The 20626-nt window shown below is 52.9% G+C and overlaps 2 protein-coding genes across 6 annotated transcripts in view; one reads left to right on the top strand and one right to left on the bottom strand.

Moving 5' to 3' along the window:
- LOC128838406 (dedicator of cytokinesis protein 2-like) overlaps window positions 1–20626 on the bottom strand; it is a 348010-nt gene that overhangs the window by 68243 nt on the left and 259141 nt on the right. The window lies entirely within an intron of this gene.
- Window positions 12876–20626, top strand: part of LOC128838410 (protein INSYN2B-like) — a 34154-nt gene continuing 26403 nt past the window's right edge. For all 3 annotated transcript variants that reach the window (XM_054030573.1, XM_054030574.1, XM_054030575.1), the window contains exon 1: window positions 12876–12936. The gene's annotated coding sequence lies outside the window, so the exon portion shown is untranslated. The remainder of the gene's footprint in view (window positions 12937–20626) is intronic.

Consider the following 20626-nt stretch of genomic DNA (forward strand, 5'->3'; position numbering starts at 1 on the left):
TGCATACAAGTTATCTGGACATGCTGATTTTAAAATGTCTAACTTTAGTAGCTTCTGTTTAACATCCGATAGTGAGACTAATGGAATGGAAAGAGTGTATATGATGAGACTGCATCATCTGTTCTTCCCCAAATATTGAACAGAAATATTTATTGAACACTTCTGCTTTTTCCACATTATTATTGATAATTCTACAATTCCCATCTAGTAGTCCATCTACAGACCAATACCACTTCCCCCCCCCCCCAATATATTTAAAAAACTCCTTCTTATTGTCCTTAACTCTGCTGGCCATAGAGTTCACCTTGTGTCCTTTGGCTTCCCTTATCAATTTTATACAATGCCTAACTTCTGATGGGATGGTGTTCCAAGGAGGAGGAGTGCTAGGCAGAGACGGGCTCCACCTAACGAAGAGAGGAAACAGCATCTTTGCAAGTAGGCTGGCTAACCTAGTGAGGAGGGCTTTAAACTAGGTTCACTGGGGGAAGGAGACCAAAGCCCTGAGGTAAGTGGGGAAATGGGATCCTGGGAGGAAGCACGAGCAGGAAAGCGCAAGAGGGGAGGACTCCTGTCTCATACTGAGAAAGAGGGATGATCGATGAGTTATCTTAAGTGCCTATACACAAATGCAAGAAGCCTGGGAAACAAGCAGGGAGAACTGGAAGTCCTGGCACAGTCATGGAATTATGATGCGATTAGAATAACAGAGACTTGTTGGGATAACTCACATGACTGGAGTATTGTCATGGATGGGAAGGACAGGCAGGGCAGAAAAGGTGGGGGAGTTGCATTGTATGTAAGAGAGGAGTATGACTGCTCAGAGCTCCAGTATGAAACTGCAGAAAAACCTGAGAGTCTCTGGATAAAGTTCAGAAGTGTGAGCAACAAGGGTGATGTCGGAGTCTGCTATAGACCAGCAGACCAGGGGGATGAGGTGGACGAGGCGTTCTTCCAGCAACTAACAGAAGTTACTAGATCGCAGGCCCTGGTTCTCATGGGAGACTTTAATCACCCTGATATCTGCTGGGAGAGCAATACAGCGGTGCACAGACAATCCAGGAAGTTTTTGGAAAGTGTAGGGGACAATTTCCTGGTGCAAGTGCTGGAGGAACCAACTAGGGGCAGAGCTTTTCTTGACCTGCTGCTCACAAACAGGGAAGAATTAGTAGGGAAAGCAAAAGTGGATGGGAACCTGGGAGGCAGTGACCATGAGATGGTCGAGTTCAGGATCCTGACACAAGGAAGAAAGGAGAGCAGCAGAATACGGACCCTGGACTTCAGAAAAGCAGACTTTGACTCCCTCAGGGAACAGATGGGCAGGATCCCCTGGGAGAATAACATGAAGGGCAAAGGGGTCCAGGAGAGCTGGCTGTATTTTAAAGAATCCTTATTACGGTTGAAGGAACAAACCATCCTGATGTATAGAAAGAATAGTAAATATAGCAGACGATCAGCTTGGCTTAACAGTGAAATCCTTACTGACCTTAAATGCAAAAAAGAAGCTTACAAGAAGTGGAAGATTGGACAAATGACCAGGGAGGAGTATAAAACTATCGCTCAGGCGTGCAGGAGTGAAATCAGGAAGGCCAAATCACACTTGGAGTTGCAGCTAGCAAGAGATGTTAAGAGTAACGAGAACGGTTTCTACAGGTATGTTAGCAACAAGAAGAAAGTCAAGGAAAGTGTGGGCCCCCTACTGAATGAGGGAGGCAACCTAGTGACCGAGGATGTGGAAAAAGCTAATGTACTTAATGCTTTTTTTGCCTCTGTCTTCACAAACAAGGTCAGTTCCCAGACTGCTGCACTGGGCAGCACAGTATGGGGAGGAGGTGAGCAGCCCTCTGTGGAGAAAGAAGTGGTTCAGGACTATTTAGAAAAACTGGATGAGCACAAATCCATGGGGCCGGATGCGCTGCATCCGAGGGTGCTAAAGGAGTTGGCGGATGTGACTGCAGAGCCATTGGCCATTATCTTTGAAAACTCATGGTGATCGGGGGAGGTCCCGGATGACTGGAAAAAGGCTAATGTAGTGCCCATCTTTAAAAAAGGGAAGAAGGAGGATCCAGGGAACTACAGGCCAGTCAGACTCACCTCAGTCCCTGGAAAAATCATGGAGCAGGTCCTCAAGGAATCAATTCTGAAGCACTTAGAGGAGAGGAAAGTGATCAGGAACAGTCAGCATGGATTCACGAAGGGGAAGTTGTGCCTGACTAACCTAATTGCCTTCTATGATGAGATAACTGGCTCTGTGGATGAGGGGAAAGCAGTGGATGTGTTATTCCTTGACTTTAGCAAAGCTTTTGATACGGTCTCCCACACTATTCTTGCCGCCAAGTTAAAGAAGTATGGGCTGGATGAATGGACTGTAAGGTGGATAGAAAGCTGGCTAGATCGTTGGGCTCAATGGGTAGTGATCAATGGCTCCATGTCTAGTTGGCAGCCGGTTTCAAGTGGAGTGCCCCAAGGGTCGGTCCTGGGGCCGGTTTTGTTTAATATCTTTATTAATGATCTGGAGGATGGCGTGGACTGCACTCTCAGCAAGTTTGCAGATGACACTAAACTGGGAGGAGTGGTAGATACACTGGAGGGTAGGGAGCGGATACAGAGGGACCTAGACAAATTAGAGGATTGGGCCAAAAAAAACCTGATGAGGTTCAACAAGGACAAGTGCACAGTCCTACACTTAGGACGGAAGAATCCCATGCACTGCTAAAGACTAGGGACCGAATGGCTAGGTAGCAGTTCTGCAGAAAAGGACCTAGGGGTCACAGTGGACGAGAAGCTGGATATGAGTCAACAGTGTGCTCTTGTTGCCAAGAAGGCTAACGGCATTTTGGGCTGTATAAGTAGGGGCATTACCAGCAGATCAAGGGACGTGATCGTTCCCCTTTATTCGACATTGGTGAGGCCTCATCTGGAGTACTGTGTCCAGGTTTGGGTCCCACACTACAAGAAGGATGTGGAAAAATTGGAAAGAGTCCAGCGGAGGGCAACAAAAATGATTAGGGGTCTGGAGCACATGACTTATGAGGAGAGGCTGAGGGAACTGGGATTGTTTAATCTCCAGAAGAGAAGAATGAGGGGGGATTTGATAGCTGCTTTCAACTACCTGAAAGGGGGTTCCAAAGAGGATGGAGCTCGGCTGTTCTCAGTGGTGGCAGATGACAGAACAAAGAGCAATGGTCTCAAGTTGCAGTGGGGGAGGTCTAGGTTGGATATTAGGAAACACTATTTCACTAGGAAGGTGGTGAAGCACTGGAATGCGTTACCTAGGGAGATGGTGGAATCTCCTTCCTTGGAGGTTTTTAAGGCCCGGCTTGACAAAGCCTGGCTGGGATGATACACTTGGGAATTGGTCCTGCTTTGAGCTGGGGGTTGGACTAGATGACCTCCTGAGGTCCCTTCCAACCCTGAGATTCTATGATTCCTTTGACGGAATGGCGAACTAGGTAATGAGCTTACACTGGCCAGGCTTCTGACCAGCGCAGTTCTGGGGTGCAGGGCTGGTCAGCTGGGGGGAATTGGCTGGAGCCTCCTTGCTGATGGTCCATGAGTAAGGCTGAGAGTCTGTCATGGAGGTCACGGATTCCGTGACTTTCCAGGACCTCTGTGACTTCTGCAGCAGCGGGGCTGCCCGAGAAGCTCAGGCAGCCCCTGGGCCAGCCACACCAGCCACTGCTGGGGCAGTCTCAGGCCACCGCGCCCGCGCCCCCCCCCCCCAGCAGCAGTAGTTTGGGTGTGGGAGGGGGCTCAGGGCTGGAGCAGGGGTCTGGGGTGGCGCTTACCTTGGGGGAGGAGGGAGGGCTCCTTGGAAGTGGCCAGCATGTCCCTGCAGCTCCTAGGCAGAAGGGGCAGGGGGTCTGCGTGATACCCCTGCCTGCTCACCCCTGCAGCTCCCATTGGCTGCAGTTTCTGGCCAATGGGAGCTGCAGAGCCAGTGCTCGGGGCGGGGGGCAGCGTGCGGAGCTCCCTGGCCTTCCCTCCCCCAGGAGCTTCAGGGACATGCCGGCCACTTCCAGGGAGTCATGTGGAGTCAGGTGGGGAGCCTGCCAGCCCCGCCAACCCTCCCCCCCAGCATCAGAGGGGGTCCCGGGCTACACGCCACCACCTGCCCCCCCAACACTAGCGGGGTCCTGGGACACCCCCCGCAGCACCCCCAGCCCAAGTTTTAGTTAGGGGTATACAGTACAAATCATGGACAGGTCACAGGCCGTGAATTTTGGTTTACTGCCCGTGACCTGTACATGACTTTTACTAAAAACCCCCGTGACTAAAATTTCGCCTTACCCATGAGTGGCTGGGAAATCATCCATGTCCCAGCCTGTGGCTGGCTGTGTATGTGCAGGGCCTGTCAGAGGTCTGTAGCTTGATGCAGCATCACAGTGTGAGGGACAGCCCAGGCTGGTGGGTTTGGAGGGCTCAGCAGGTCCACAGCCCAGGTTTCACCCTGAGGGCCCTGTCACAGCTACCCCTCACTAGAGGCAGTGGGGAACAAGGTGACTCACAATCCTGGATACCCCAAGAACTGCCACAAGCCCCATGCAGCAGCCCCATGCTCTGAGGTGTAGCATTAGCGCTTACGGGCACTGGATGGCTTGGGACATGGCTAATGTGCTACAGAGCCTTCTTTTTATTTTATTTTATTTTATTTTATTAATGGAGATATCCTGTCTCCTAGAACTGGAAGGGACCTTGAAAGGTCATTGAGTCCAGCCCCCTGCCTTCACTAGCAGGACCAAGTACTGATTTTGCCCCAGATCCCTAAGTGGCCCCCTCAAGGACTGAACTCTCAACCCTGGGTTTAGCAGGCCAATGCTCAAACCACTGAGCTGTCCCTCCCTCCTCCTTCCACCTGTAGGACACCACTTTGAACAGAGGACTTCATTCCCCACGGACGTCAGGCCATCACCGCCACAGAGTTTCGTATACACAGCTTTTTCAAGCCCTGGTTTATGGTTAGCTCAGTAAGTCATTTACACTAAAACCACACCCACAGCTGAACTAGCAATGGAAGCTGGGCAGGGTGTGATCCTGGGCACCCCAGCTGATTCAGGAGACCCTAAGCAACACCTGGGTTTCCTTGGGAGGCGCCCACAAGGGAGTGCTTGAGAGAAAGTCACCTTCCCTGCTGCTGGCACAGAGCAGCCCATCCATGGCCAAACTCCGCTTTCATCCTCCCCTCTTCCCAATGGCAGAGCAGGACAGGGAACTGCCACGGTCCCACGTCCTGCCCCACACGATCTCCTTAGAAAACAGAACTAGACACTACAGTGCCAGTGATGGGTACCAAGGGACGCTGGACACAGAACGAGCGCTGCCTCGTGTGCCTGCCCCACAGACGTTAAGCACATCTCACCCCAGGAATGGCTCAGCCCTCAGTCACACCAGCCTAAGTTCTGGAGAACATCCCTCCCCCTGGTTGTGCACCGGGCCCCGGCCCCAGTCTGCTCTCTCCCAGCCAGGAGAACGTGTCCCCGGGTTCTACACGGCTTGTCTGACGTGGGGGAATGAGGATGTGTCCTGTGCTCCTGTTCAACCTGCCCCCACTGCTGAGTGACAGCCTGTCTCCAAGCTTTGCAGTCTTGCCCAGGCAAATCCCCCGCGACCCTGTGAAATGCTCTAATGCAGGGGTCAGCAACCTTTCAGAAGTGGTGTGCTGAGTCTTCATTTATTCACTTTAATTTACGGTTTCGCGTGCCGGTAATACATGTTAAAGTTTTTTAGAAGGTGTCTCTCTATAAGTCTATATTATATAACTAAACTATTGTTATATGTAAAGTAAACAAGGTTTTCAAAATGTTTAAGAAGCTTCATTTAAAATTAAATTAAAATGCTGATCTTACGCCGCCAGCCTGCTCAGCCCGCTTCCAGCCTGGGGTTCTGTTCACCTAGGCCGGCAGCGGGCCGAGCGGGGCCTGTGGCCGGGATGCAGGCTGGCAAGGGGCTGGCAGCCAGGACCCCAGACCTGGGGGCGGGGTCAGGGCAGAGGGATGGGGGCTGTGGGGGTGCAGGGCAGAAGGCTGGGTGTGGGGGGGGTTCAGGGGTCAGGGCAGAGGGCTGGGTGTGGGGGGGGTGCAGGGAAGAAGGCTGGGTGTGGGGGGGGGAGTTCAGGGGTCAGGGCAGAGGGCTGGGTGTGTGGGGGGGGTTCAGGGTTCAGGACTGGGGTGCTCGGCTCGTGCTCCCAGCCCCTTGCCCTGAGCGGCTCATGGCAGGGGGCTGGAAGGGATATGCCCTGTTCCACCCCCTTACCCAAGGTCCCGTCCCTACCTCTTCTCTGCCTCCTCTACGGAGCAGCGAGCACGCTGCCACTCCTCCCCCTCCCAAGGGCCATCAGCTGATCGGCGCAGGGAGAGGGAGGGGGAGGAAGAGGAGCAGGAAAGCACCGCTGGGGAAGAAGTGGGGGAGGGGGGAAGCTTGGCTGCTGCAGGACCAAGCTTCTGCCTCCTGCCCCCGCAGGGGACAGCGGTGGGCGGGGGGGGGGGCGCCTGGGACCGCAGCAGGCAGCAGCGTGCCACTCAAAATCGGCTCGCGTGCCGTAGGTTGCTGACCCCTGCTCTAATGCAGCAGTGGTGATGCGGGTCCCATTTGGTTCATTTAACTGACTCTTGACAATGTCTGGAACCTGCCATCCCTGCCCAGCAAGCACTTGGCAGCCCTGGCTCCAGGGGCAGAAGCAGAGAAGCGTTCTCTGCAAGTGGCCTCTTCCACTAGAACATAACAACGCAGTGCAGGCAACACAGCTCTGCTGGGCAAGGGAAATGGAGCCACATGAGGGATGGGGACAGAGCCATGGCAGTTTCTGACCCAGGGACGGGCTCACGCTGCAAAGGCTCAAAAGGAAGTTTCCCTGCCAATGGAAACCGACCCATCTGTCCTCAGACCTACTTTCATACCAACCACTGTGTGCAAGAACGTGAACCCCCTTTGCCTTCAGCTATTCTTGGCTGCTGGGGCCCACCGCACCCAAGCGTGAGAGCTGCCCACAAAGCTGGAGGGCTTGAAGCCCCTTCCCACCCCCTGTACCACACATTTCATCCAGCTCAATAGGGAAACACCGTGAAAATGAGGCCTCACCAGTCCCCAGGAGACACTGGCCAGCGGGGGTGGACAGGTGGCTAGGAGGCCTTTCCCATCTAGGAGACACTAGTTCCAATCTAGCCCCAGGCTGGCGGGGGGCCTTGGGGATGGGATATTTCATCGCTAGGTCTAATCCAGGGGTTTTCAAACTTCATTGCACCACGACCCCCTTCGGACAACAAAAATTACTACACAACCCCAGGAGGGGGGACCAAAGCCTGAGCCCGCCTGAGCCCCACTGCCCTGGACAGGGGTCCAAAGCCGAAGCCCAAGGGCTTTAGCCCCAGGCAGGGGGCCTGTAACCTGAGCCCTGCCGCCCAGGGCTGAAGCCCTCAGGCTTCGGCTTTGCCCCGGACCCCAGCAAGTCTAACACCAGCCGTGGTGACCCCATTAAAACAGGGTCCCGCGCCACAGTTTGAGAACCGCTTGAAATCTGACCCCAGGTCAGCAGTGACGGAATAGTGCTGCCATCTGGTGACTACTTGTGGTTTTGGTGAAGGGAAGTGTGTGCAGGATGACCCAGAAGGCAGGTGGCACATCACAAATGGCATTAAGCAGCCCCTCATTAGCAGTCTCAGCAGAGACAGCAGAGAGTGACTGAGCTCCGGAGACCAAGCTCCAGAAGACAGTCCCTCCAGGGCACAGCTAAGGTTGGGGAGCAGCGTGCTGGGGGCTCCTTGCCCTGCTAGTGAAGGGTCCTGCTCCGTGGAGCAGGGTCTGTTCCACACTGCACCTTTCCCCAGTGCTCCGTTCAGTGGCTAGGACTACCACGTAGCAGGTGCAATGAATCCAAGGACATGGGGAGGCTTGGAAAACATGTCAAGGACCCAGAAACTAATCCAGCTAAACAGTAAATGAATAAAAATCAATCCTATTAGCATAAAAGTGAAAGAGTGAACATGGCAAGCCAGGAGCCGTGTCCCCGACTGGCCCACAGCTGTGTCAGCAGCACCTGCACAGACACAGCAGGGCCTTGCTGGGGCAAACTGCAGAGAGAATCCTGCATTGGCACAAGGGTCATTAGTTGCCCCTAGTGATCTGTATTCCTTCAGTCCTAGCAGGCATGACTTGCCTGCAAAGTCTGTAATGAATGTCTCCTGGCTCCAGCCCAGGCAGCACCCAGTCCATGCCCATGATTTGCTCGGGAGTGCAGATGACACACAGCGTGCGTGGCAAGAGCCCTTTCTGAGGCCGTGAGCACGTGACATAGGGCAGACTGGAAATGTGCCACAAATGGAAACTCGCATTCTCGCCTATCCTACTGCCTCAAGCCCAGGCTCAGGAGAGTGTTGGTATTAATCAGCAACTCATGGACAGAGACTGCCTTGGCCTGTGGCTCCAAATGGGACTGCCCCAGCACAGGGAGCAGCCCACTGACCTGGGGCTCCTTGAGAAGGGAATGGCAAGTGCCATGGTGTTAGCAGGCAGGGCATCCTACCCCCTTTCCCTGTGAGTCCCGTGCATGCAGCTTGTCCCCTCTGGAAGGAGGGTGAGCCTGGAGGTTACATGGAAAGTCGGGGCTTGACAGGAACGTGACAGGATGGACACTTCTAAAGCAAGCTGATCTCTTCGGGGATTTGATGAGATTAGTTCAGTCATGTGAAAACAGCTGTTCTAGCAGCTGCCTGAATTAGATTCAGGTGAACTCACCGTGCTGCCTGTTACACCTTGTACCAATGAAACTGTATTTCCATTTAAATTACATTACTGGGACGGGAAGCAGCCAGACCCTGCCATACATATGGATGTGGTTCAGCTAGGGAACGGGGGAGCTGTGCATGCACTGGCTATAGATCTCTCAGCAAAGCGCCAGTCCGTCCAGCAGCACAACCCACGGGGGATTCTAGTGGTGCAGATAAAGACTTCATTGCAACTTTCCCTAGCAGGACTGCAGCATGCAGATAAGCTGCCCCGTTGTGACATGACTGGCTGAGTTACCTGTAATGTCACAACCCCACCACCCAGCAGTGAGCTGTTTGTACCTGCCTGAAATCAAACTGCACAGGCAACAAACCAGCAACCAAGTGCAGCGATTGTGGACGTCTCCAGCCAATGGATCTTACAAGAAATAAACTTGCCGAGGGGCTCAGGGCTCCTGGTGGTGGGAAGATGGGGTTCAGGGGCAGAGAGAAGGGGACAGCAGACACTGGCCACTTGCCGCAGTTCCCACCTTTGCACTTTCTGCCCGGCTGCCCCTACTTGCAGGGCGAGCTCCCTTTAAACTCCGCAAGGCCACCTCATTGGCTCTGTCCAGCTCTCTACAATAATCCCACAGCCGCACCAAGACCATTCCCGTCTCCCTGCCCCCTCGTGCTCTGCCGTCTGCTCTCTCATCTCACACACGGCCTGTGACCTCCTGGGGCAGGAAATGCCCCCGTTAGATGCTTGCACGACACCTAGCATGATGGCCCCCGACCTCTTGGCACTACTGTAAAACCAATAACCACAGCAATCAGGTACGTGGAAAGAGAGGGCTCGGGAACGCAGAGCATGGGAAAGCTGTGGCTTATGACCCAGGAGCTAAAAGCCAGCTGGCTGTAGGGCAGACTCATAATCTAAGTGGTCTCGTTTGGGTACCACTAAATGGGCCAGAACCCCAAACGCACACAGCCAGCCTACCTTGGAGACCCCACCGCTCAGCCCTTCAGAGCTTGGCAGGCCAGACACAACCTCCTCTGTAAACACAGGCCAAAGCACAGGGCCCGTTTCCTCTGCTGTGATTGCACTAAGTTGTGTTTGGCCAAAGCAACTTCCAGACAGGCCTCCAGTCCTGGTTTCAAGACACCAAGAGGAGGGGGAATCTGCCCTTCCCTTGGGAGCTGGTTCCAACAGTTACTCACCCTGGGTGGGAACAATTTGCCTGACCTCTCCTGTGTGCCTGGTTCAGCTTCCAGCCAGGGGCTGGTTTCACCTCCTCCCTTACAGGGCCCAGGAGCTTCTCCCAGCCAAGGTGCTTATGCCCCATGGTCAAGCCAGCCTCCGTCCACCCCCTTTGCGCTGCGCTGCGCTCACCAGAGCCAGCTCCCGAGACTCCTGCCGGGGATCTTCTCCAGTCCCCGTCACTTCCCCACATTGCTCCAGCTTTTCAATCCCTTTCAAAGCGCTGCCCCGAGAGCTGGGCGCCTGCTTCAGCCCCGGCCGCACCAATCATAGAATCATAGAATCATAGAATATTAGGGTTGGAAGGGACCTCAGGAGGTCATCTAGTCCAACCCGCAGCTCAAGGCAGGACCAATTCCCAACTAAATCATCCCAGCCAGGGTTTTGTCAAGCCGGGCCTTAAAAACCTCCAAGGAAGGAGACTCCACCACCTCCCTAGGTAACGCATTCCAGTGCTTCACCACCCTCCTAGTGAAATAGTGTTTCCTAATATCCAACCTGGACCTCCGCCACTGCAACTTGAGACCATTGCTCCTTGTTCTGTCATCTGCCACCACTGAGAACAGCCGAGCTCCATCCTCTTTGGAACCCCCCTTCAGGTAGTTGAAGGCTATCAAATCCCCCCTCACTCTTCTCTTCTGCAGACTAAACAATCCCAGTTCCCTCAGCCTCTCCTCATAAGTCATGTGCTCCAGACCCCTAATCATTTTTGTTGCCCTCTGCTGGACTCTTTCCAATTTTTCCACATCCTTCTTGTAGTGTGGGGCCCAAAACTGGACACAGTATTCCAGATGAGGCCTCACCAATGTCGAATAAAGGGGAACAATCAAGTTCCTTGATCTGCTGGCAATGCCCCTACTTATACAGCCCAAAATGCCGTTAGCCTTCTTGGCAACAAGAGCACACTGTTGACTCATATCCAGCTTCTCGTCCACTGTGACCCCTAGGTCCTTTTCAGCAGAACTGCTACCTAGCCATTCGGTCCCTAGTCTGTAGCAGTGCAAGGGATTCTTCCGTCCTAAGTGTAGGACTGTGCACTTGTCCTTGTTGAACCTCATCAGGTTTTTTTTGGCCCAATCCTCTAATTTGTCTAGGTCCCTCTGTATCCGCTCCCTACCCTCCAGTGTATCTACCACTCCTCCCAGTTTAGTGTCATCTGCAAACTTGCTGAGAGTGCAGTCCACGCCATCCTCCAGATCATTAATAAAGATATTAAACAAAACCGGCCCCAGGACCGACCCTTGGGGCACTCCACTTGAAACCGGCTGCCAACTAGACATGGAGCCGTTGATCACTACCCGTTGAGCCCGACGATCTAGCCAGCTTTCTATCCACCTTACAGTCCATTCATCCAGCCCATACTTCTTTAACTTGGCGGCAAGAATAGTGTGGGAGACCGAATCAAAAGCTTTGCTAAAGTCAAGGAATAACACATCCACTGCTTTCCCCTCATCCACAGAGCCAGTTATCTCATCATAGAAGGCAATTAGGTTAGTCAGGCACAACTTCCCCTTCGTGAATCCATGCTGACTGTTCCTGATCACTTTCCTATCCTCTAAGTGCTTCAGAATTGATTCCTTGAGGACCTGCTCCATGATTTTTCCAGGGACTGAGGTGAGGCTGACTGGCCTGTAGTTCCCCGGATCCTCCTTCTTCCCTTTTTTAAAGATGGGCACTACATTAGCCTTTTTCTAGTCATTTGGGACCTCCCCCTATCGCCATGAGTTTTCAAAAATAATGGCTAATGGCTCTGCAATCTCATCCGCCAACTCCTTTAGCACCCTTGGATGCAGCGCATCCGGCCCCATGGACTTGTGCACGTCCAGTTTTTCTAAATAGTCCCGAACCACTTCTTTCTCCACACAGGGCTGGTCACCTTCTCCCCATATTGTGCTACCCAGTGCAGCAATCTGGGAGCTGACCTTGTTCGTGAAGACAGAGGCAAAAAAATCATTAAGTACATTAGCTTTTTCCACATCCTATGTCACTACGTTGCCTCCCTTATTCAGTAAGGGGTCCACACTTTCCTTGACTTTCTTCTTGTTGCTAACATACCTGGAAAAACCCTTCTTGTTACTCTTAACATCTCTTACTAGCTGCAACTCCAAGTGTGATTTGGCCTTCCTGATTTCACTCCTGCATGCCTGAGTGATATTTTTATATTCCTCCCTGGTCACTTGTCCAATCTTCCACTTCTTGTAAGCTTCTTTTTTGCGTTTAAGATCACCAAGGATTTCACTGTTTAGCCAAGCTGGTCGCCTGCCATATTTACTATTCTTTCTACACATCGGGATGATTTGTTCCTGCAACCGCAATAAGGATTCTTTAAAATATAGCCAGCTCTCCTGGACCCCTTTGCCCTGCATAAACAACAAGGAGTCTGGTGGCACCTTAAAGACTAACAGATTTATTTGGGCATAAGCTTTCGTGAGTAAAAACCTCACTTCTTCGGATGCATAGAGTGAAAGTCTTTAAGGTGCCACCAGACTCCTTGTTGTTTTTGTAGATACAGACTAACACGGCTACCCCCTGATATTTGCCCTTCATGTTATTCTCCCAGGGGATCCTGCCCATCTGTTCCCCGCACAGGAGCCCCCCGCTACTCCCAGCGTCCCACAGCCACCCCCGAGCCCTGGGCTCGCCCCGAACTCCCCCGCGGCCGCCCCCGGGCTCGTCTGCCCTCACCCTCCCCTACGCAACCCCAGCACATGCCCCCTGCCTGGCCCAGCCCCCACGTCCCCTTCACCCCGCGGCGACCCCAGAGCCCCGGGCCCGCCGTGGCCGCCCAGCCCCGCACACCTCCCCGGCCGCTCAGGGTCCCCACCGGCCCCGCCGCCCGGCTGATGACACATCACTTGGCACCGACCTGCCTCCCGGCTCCGCCTCCTCCAGCTCCTCCTCCCCGGCCCGGCAGCCAGCGCAGCCCGGCACGCGGCCCTGGAGCTGCCGCTGTCCAGCCAGGAGCTGCCGCGGGGCCAGGTGAGGGGCCGGGAGCTGCCGCGCTGCGAGCGGGGAGCCGGCGGCGTGGGCACGGGGAGAGCGCAGGGGCGCGGGGCTCCAGGGGTGGGGAGCCCGGGGACAGAGACCAGGGGGAGCGCAGGGCACGGGGAGAGCCGGGGGGAGCCCGGACACGTACCGGGACAGGGGGCTGTGGGGGAGCGCACTGACGCAGGACTCCGGGGTGTGGGGGGAGTCACAGGGCATTAGGAGCCGGGGGACACACACGGGGAACCTGGGGGGACCCCACGGACAGGGACTGCGGGGCGGGAGGAGCGGGGGGCTTGGGGAGCCCAGGGACAGTGGATATGGGGAGCCCAAGGCACGGGGACCCGTGTCTGCAGGGGGAGCTAAAGGGTATTAGGAGCCGTGGGGAATGGGAAGCCTGGGCTGCTGTTGGGGCATCCTAGGCACAGCAGGTCTGCAGGACCCAATTTCTGAGCCGGGGTCTCTTGACTCAAGATTGGTGCAGCCTGGGTGCCTGGTTTTGTCCTCTGAGGGGCACTGGCTCTGCACTGCCTGGTCACTGCCCTGGGGGTGGCTCAGAAAGCTGCAGTCATGGAGACAGCTCATGCCAGGCCTTATGTACCCCCACTGGGGTCACAGGGGTGGGTGGGTGTGCAGTGGTGGGGAAACCACTGATGGCCAGGGTGGTCACATGGGGCTGGAAAGGGCTGGGTGGGGCAGTTGGCTGTGTGAGGAGTTTGCTGAGCTCTGACCTACATTCCCTGTTTTCAGAGGGTACGTGAGGTGCCCAGCCTTGTGAGGTCTGGGACCCTCGAGCTATAGGACCCCATCCGCTCCCAGGCACTGGGGCAGGGTTGGCTCCTTTCCATTTGCTGCTAGTATTTGGCTGATGGGGCTCCCAGCACTTCTCTGGGGGAGTCTCTCTCCCTCCCCTTCGCTCTGGTTGAGGGAGCAGCAGAGTAAACAGATTCCAAAAGGGGAACATGCCGGGAACTTCTCTAGCCCTTGCTGACCTGACACCCCTCTGCATGTCCCCCCCGTCGCCCCTCCTTTGGAGTAGGGTGACCAGATGTCCTGATTTTATAGGGACAGTTCCGATTTGTGGGCCTTTTTCTTATATCTATTATCTCCCTACCCCATCCCGATTTTTCACACTTGCTGTCTGGTCCCCCTACTTTGGAGTGGGCTGGAAGGAGCCATGTGCTGGTGGGAAGGGGCAGAGGAGAGAGGCTGCCGCACACTGAATGAACCAGCTACCGTGGTTTTTCCCTGTTCAGTCTGGCCTCTGGGAAATAGCACTGTAGTACCCACCTACTGGGAGTGCTGCAAACCCCCGGCTTTGTCCTGTTGTCATGTCAGGGAGGTAGCCAGGAAACACCTGGTTCTGGGGAGAGACCCCCATGCCTGTTCTTTCCTTCCTTGGAGTGAGGGCATGGTGTCTGCAGCCAGTCTAGAGAGGAGACTTAACCCATGGCCGGAGGAGCTGGAGGCTCCAGGGAGAAATAAATCTGCCCCAGCTTCTCGGACTAGTGACTATTGCTATTGGAAAGACCAAAGTTCCCTGGATAGCCCATGTCCACACCCCACGCCCTCTGCTCAGGCTGCCCTTCCTTGCTGCCTCAGCCTGTCTCAGCTCAGTAACTAATGTGTGGGAGATCCATGGAGAGTGTGCCAGTCCAGAGAGCAGCCACCTCGCTCTCTGCCGTCCCTCATTAGGAGACATGTCCATTAGCTGAGACCCACATGTGCTTCTGTCCCACCCTGGTCCCGGGGCTGTCACTTTCTGAGCTGTGCGTTCCTGACCCATGGGTCCGAGGTTAGACACCATTTCTGCTGGCGTGGGTTTCCGGCAGCTCGTTCTGCTGTGTTCTGGTTGGGGCCTTTGTGCCTGAGAACTAGGAGCAGAGCAGTGCCGTAGCAGCGACTGAGGTGCTTGGTTTCCCCGAGACCTCTCTACTGGCCCTGCCTCCACTACCAACCTCGACAACGCGTGCCAGAGGTGGGGACTCCTCAGGAGAGGCTCTGGGGTGGGGACGCTGTGATGCTAAGAGCAGGGACTGTCAAGACCCTGAGGAAAGAGAGGATGCAATGGTGCCATTTTCTTCCTTTCTTGGGTCGGGTGGGGATAAGTGACTGAGGGTATGTGTAACCAGCAAAGCTGGGCATGGGCTGGCCTACCCAGCTGGCCTGAATGCCGCCAGCGTGGGGAACAATCATGCAGACAGTGCAGCGTGGGAGTGTGTACCTCGGGGCCATGCCAGGCTTTCCTGCTTGTGCTGAAGCACACACTGCTTTGTCTTCACTACTGCTGTTCCCAGTGCTAGCCGGGTAATCCAGCCTGTGCCCAGCTTGTTCTGCAGAGAGATACCCTAACCAATCCAAAGAAGCCGGACAGCAGAAACTGGGCTCGCCTTGTGAGTGCCACCAGCCAGGGAACACAAAACCCTTGGTGCCAAAGTGGGAACCATCTCTTGGGGCTGCACACATGCTCTCCTGGGACCAAATGCTCCAGCCCAAACTGCAGCCCCCCTTGGCATAGAGGAGTGAGTCTCCTTGGAGAGCCACAGTTACCCCAAGTAACCTGTCTTTGGCTTCAAGGACTGCTAGCAGAGATCCCCTCTCCATAGCACTACCCTGAGGGCTGGGTCTCAGGGGAACTGTGATGCTGGTCCCCTGAATTGCATTCTTTAGCTCAGGAAGTGAATCCTAGGCAGCCACCAGACATAACTGAGAGACTGCCCTTTTTGAGGCGTGCTTTAGATCTGGTGGGATGTGTTCTAAATCTGTCACGTACACCTCCAAGGTTATAACAGGTTTGAATGCAGAACCTCATTGAGTCAGATGTCTGAGCAGAGGTCATCTTCCTCACGGATTATAATTATTATTTAGGATTTACACTATGGTAATACTCAAAGGCCACAAATAATCTAGGACAGTGTTTCTGAACCTTTTTGATACCAGGCACTGGCTTGCTGTCTTCCTATACTGTGTCAGGGAGATCTCAGGGACTGGCACCCATCCACAGACCGGTCATTGAGAAACACTGATCTAGGGGATTTATTCCTGTCTAGAAAATAATGGGAGGTCCTGGCTTCCCTGCTAATGAATATGGTTTAGGGAAGCACACAGGTAAGATGAGGGATTGATTATGAGATGGGATTCACTTTAGGGTCAGGAATTGTGCAGTCACCTTATTCTTATGGGGGAGGATTAGCCACTCTGGACTGGGGCTCACAGACAACCCTTGCTGAAGTGATTGCTATGAGGAATGTAGTCTTCAGGGACACACGATGTCCCAAAACCATGGCAGTGCGTGGTGGTGAGAAAGTGTGGGTCACTCGTCTAGAAAGCACGTAGCTCCAGGATCTGTGAGTAGGAACGTGGTAAGTGGATATGGCTGCCAGACTCATTTTGACTGTGTTTAAGGTCACATCGGATTTCCTCAATGACGGCAAATAGTCTAGACCACCAGGTACATGTGCTGGAGTGCCTGTCTGTGAAGTGCCCAGGGACAGAACTTCTTCCAGTCTGCTGCAGCAGTTTGCCTTGTGGACAGACCGTGGCTCTCTGATAAGGTTGGCTGCATGTTGAGGCACACGCCCAGTCCCAGTCTGTCAGGGTTTTGCCACCAGGCAGTCTCCTAGTTGTAGAGACTTTGGGTTCGGGTGGGCAATGTGACCCTGTTTCTGGGAGAGGTGATCCAGGCAAGCAGGGCTATGGAGGGGGTGTGCTGTCTGGGAGATGGGAATACCAGTACTGATGAACCCATTTTATGGCTTGCAACAGCCCTCAGGCCACGGCCTGTTTCATTTTCCTGATTATTGCTCTGGAAATTGGAAGCACGGGAAGGACCCCGTAGAAGTGCTATGCTCCAGGCCAGGCTGAAGCGCTGGGTCACGCCCCAGAGTCTGTATTCTCTCTGGAATAGAACTGTTGCCATCGGTGATCTATCTTGTGTAGATAGGTCTGTCTGAGGTTGTTCCTCAAGTCGTTGGGGAAGCACTTGTGCTGTATCCTGCCACTTCTGTCTGGGAGGCAGCCAGCCACCAGTGAGGGGTACATCATTCGATCACATTTCCCAAACTGGACGGTTTCTTGACATCTAGAAGACATCAAAGACTGAACAGAGCTCCCCCTCAACAGAGGCTGCAGTCTGTGTATGAGAGAGAGATGCTGAAAGAAAAGCCTTGGCATACAAACTGCTCCTAATTCCAACCCACTTATGTGTCACACCTCCTCTGCCACAGACTTCCGGTGTGGCCTTGGGCAAATCATTTAGCTTCTCTGTACCTCAGTTCTCCATCTGTAAAAGGGAATACTAGTACTTCCCGACCTCACAAGGGTGTTGTGTAGATAAATACATAAAGGATTATGGAGCTCTCCCATTCTGCAGTAATGGGGGCTATGTAAATACCTAAGACAGACAGATAGTTGGGCCTCTGTAGGCTTCCACAGACCTTGTATTGTCGGGTGATCAGAGTAAGGTTCCTAGCTTGATACTACCACCTCAGATAGAGTTGGAAGATAGGAGGGCAATGTAACCATGACAGACGATCACTGGCCTGAAGAATTAACTAGCTGGAGAGATCTCAAGTTGAGTCTGGATAATAGATTATAAGGGTACAGGACACCTTGAACCCCATAAGTTTCCAGAACAGGTGTAGAGTGTGTGTTTTATCTAAGACCTGAAGAGATGAATTCTTAGATTCATTTATTCCATGACCAGAAGGGAACATGGAAATCATCTAATCTGACCTGAATCACACAGGCCATGGAGTGTCCCAAAATAATTCCCAGAGCAGATCTTTTAGAAAACATCCCATCTTGATTTTAAAATTGCCAGTGATCGAGACTCCATCATGACCCTTGGTAAGTTGTTCCAGTGGGTAATTACCCTTCCTGTTAAAAATTGACACTTCATTTCCAGTCTGAATTTGTCTAGCTTCAACTTCCAGCCATTGGATGGATCATCTTACACCTTTCTTTGGTAGACTGAAGAAATACCTGTTCCCCAGGTAGGGACTTATAGACTGTGATCAAGTCACTCCTGAACCTGTCTGCATCCTTTGTTCCTAGCTGTAATCTTTACATTGAGCTGTGCTAAACCCCTGCCAGAATCGTTTGCATCAGTCCTGTGGCAGATGTGCTGAACTTGATATTGAATTAGTGGTGTCTCCTATGAAAGCTGTCGGCTCCACTGATGTGAATGGAGACTCTTCTAGTCCCAGTGAGTGGAGAGCTGTCTGTCTGCAGAACTCCTCAGAGGGTCACCTAAATAAGGACACATGTGGATCCCTTGGCTGCTTATATGAGCTGCTGCTATAGTTAGACACCTGATCACCCAGAAAGGCCAAAAGGGAGGCTCTTGTACTGGTAAAGATCTTCTGCTGTGCAGAATCCAAGGTCCTTGCTGTGAGCTGGCCTAGTAATGATGTGCAAGCACGTGTCCTTCCAGCACAGTCTTCTCAGAGCCAGGATGGGATGAAGCTTCCCCATGACTACTTCTGTTGTGGGCTTGGCTTGTGTCATAAGCAACTGTGAGCAAGTGCTTCATCAGACCATTGGCCCTCCATCACTTTCATTCTTTTCAGAATTCAGGGAAAGATTTTTGTCCCAGGAGAAGCTGTATGCCACTAGCAGAGCCTGACGGTTAGCTATTCTCATCTGCAGAATTGCAGAAGGATACAGCTTCCTCCCCAGTAATCTAGTCTGGCTTCATATGTCTCGAGGAGTAGATTTACAAGTTTGCTCTAGTTACCTTCTCCTGAGCTGCAGACACTGCAAGGGAATTAGGAAGCGGATGCGTGAAGAAAAACCCCAAAGTCTGTTTGACGAACAGCTGGAATTTGTCTGCCTTTTCAGAGGTACAGGGTCCCGTGTTGCGCAGGGGAGTCCTTCGGTGGTTCCTTAAGTTCTTCGTGGAGAACGACCTCCATTCAGGGTCTGTGCTGTGGCTCAAACATGTCAGATTATCACTGAGGCAGTTCTTGTGCTAGGTCCCCAGAAGGCCTTGAAAATTCTTGGATTCTGGGGGTGACAGGGAAGAGGAGGTCCACACTGCTTCCTCAGGTGGTGATGAGGAAGGGCAGGAAGTTGGCCCTTTCTTTGTCATCAGACACCTTACTCACAGTAATTTGGGAGGATACAGACGTCCCTAGATGCTATTTGTGGAGCTGGGGTCCGTCTCTTAGGAGGATGATCCCCAGAGCCTCTAACAAGGGAGGTTGCAGATGTGGAAACAATGTCTACTGGTTTTTCTGCTGGATTGACCAGACCCAATAGATCAGCCCCACAGGAATAAGGTGGCATATTATAGGTGTCCATGGAGGAACTGTCCATGCACCAGACAAGGTAGCCATTGATCTCGAGGAATCAGACACTGGATATAACCCAAGTTGGATGGCAGCTGCAGGGATCCTGAGGGCTACAGGACTGATCAACAGACTCCATCCTTGATGGCAGAGGTTGATTCAGGGGCTTTTGGGTCCCAGGCCTTGGTTCTGAAGCTAAACTCTTCTAAGGGTACATCTACACTACAGAGGGGAGTCGATTTAAGATACGCAAATTCAGCTACGTGAATAGCGTAGCTGAATTCGACGTATCGCAGCCGACTTACCCCGTTGTGAGGACGGCGGCAAAATCGACTTCTGCGGCTTTCTGTCGGCAGCGCTTACTACCATCTCCGCTGGTGGAGTAAGAGTGCCGATTCGGGGATCGATTGTCGCGTCCCGTTGGGACGCGATAAATCGATCCCCGAGAGGTCGATTTCTACCTGCCGATTCAGGCGGGTAGTATAGACCTAGCCCAAGACATCTTTTTTGGGGGGGTGGAGGAAGGGAAGGAGAAGAGAAGGGGGTATATGGCTAAGGGGGGATGTTAGGAGACAGCTCCCTGCTGAAGCAGAGCCTGAACTCTTCTCTGACATCTCAAGAGCACCAAAAGGGCAACCCATGCTGCACACCCAGAGCCCTGCATCTAAGTGTCCATGACACCAGCCTCTCTGGTTTGTCGATTCATAGATAACATGGCCACTGTGTTCATCTCTAGTCTGACCTGCATAACACAGGCCATAAGACTTTCCTGAATTAATTTCTGTTTGAACTAGGGCAGATCTTTGATAACACATGAGATCTTGATTTTAAAATAGTCAGTGACGGAGAATCCACCAAGACCTTTGGTAAATTGTTCCAGTGATTAATTACCCTCACTGTTAAAAATTAGCACTTTATTTCCACTCAGAATTCATTTAGCTTCAACCTTCAGCCATTGGATCGTGTTAGACCTTTTCTCTGCTAGACTGAAGAGCCCTCTACTCTCAAATTTCTGTTCCCCATGTAGGTACCTGTAATTTGTGATCAAATCATCCCATAACCTTCTCTTTGGTATGCCTCAGAGCTTGACTTTAATAGATTCATAGATTCTAGGACTGGAAGGGACCTCGAGAGGTCATCGAGTCCAGTTCCCTGCCCTCATGGAAGGACCAAATACTATCTAGACCATCCATGATAGACATTTATCTAACCTACTCTTAAATATCTCCAGAGATGAAGATTCCACAACCTCCCTAGGCAATTTATTCCAGTGTTTAACCACCCTGACAGTTAGGAACTTTTTCCTAATGTCCAACCCAGACCTCCCTTGCTGCAGTTTAAGCCCATTGCTTCTGGTTCTATCCTTAGAGGCTAAGGTGAACAAGTTTTCTCCC

The sequence above is a fragment of the Malaclemys terrapin genome, chromosome 5, assembly GCF_027887155.1.
Source record: "Malaclemys terrapin pileata isolate rMalTer1 chromosome 5, rMalTer1.hap1, whole genome shotgun sequence".
In the NCBI taxonomy this organism is placed as follows: domain Eukaryota; kingdom Metazoa; phylum Chordata; order Testudines; family Emydidae; genus Malaclemys; species Malaclemys terrapin.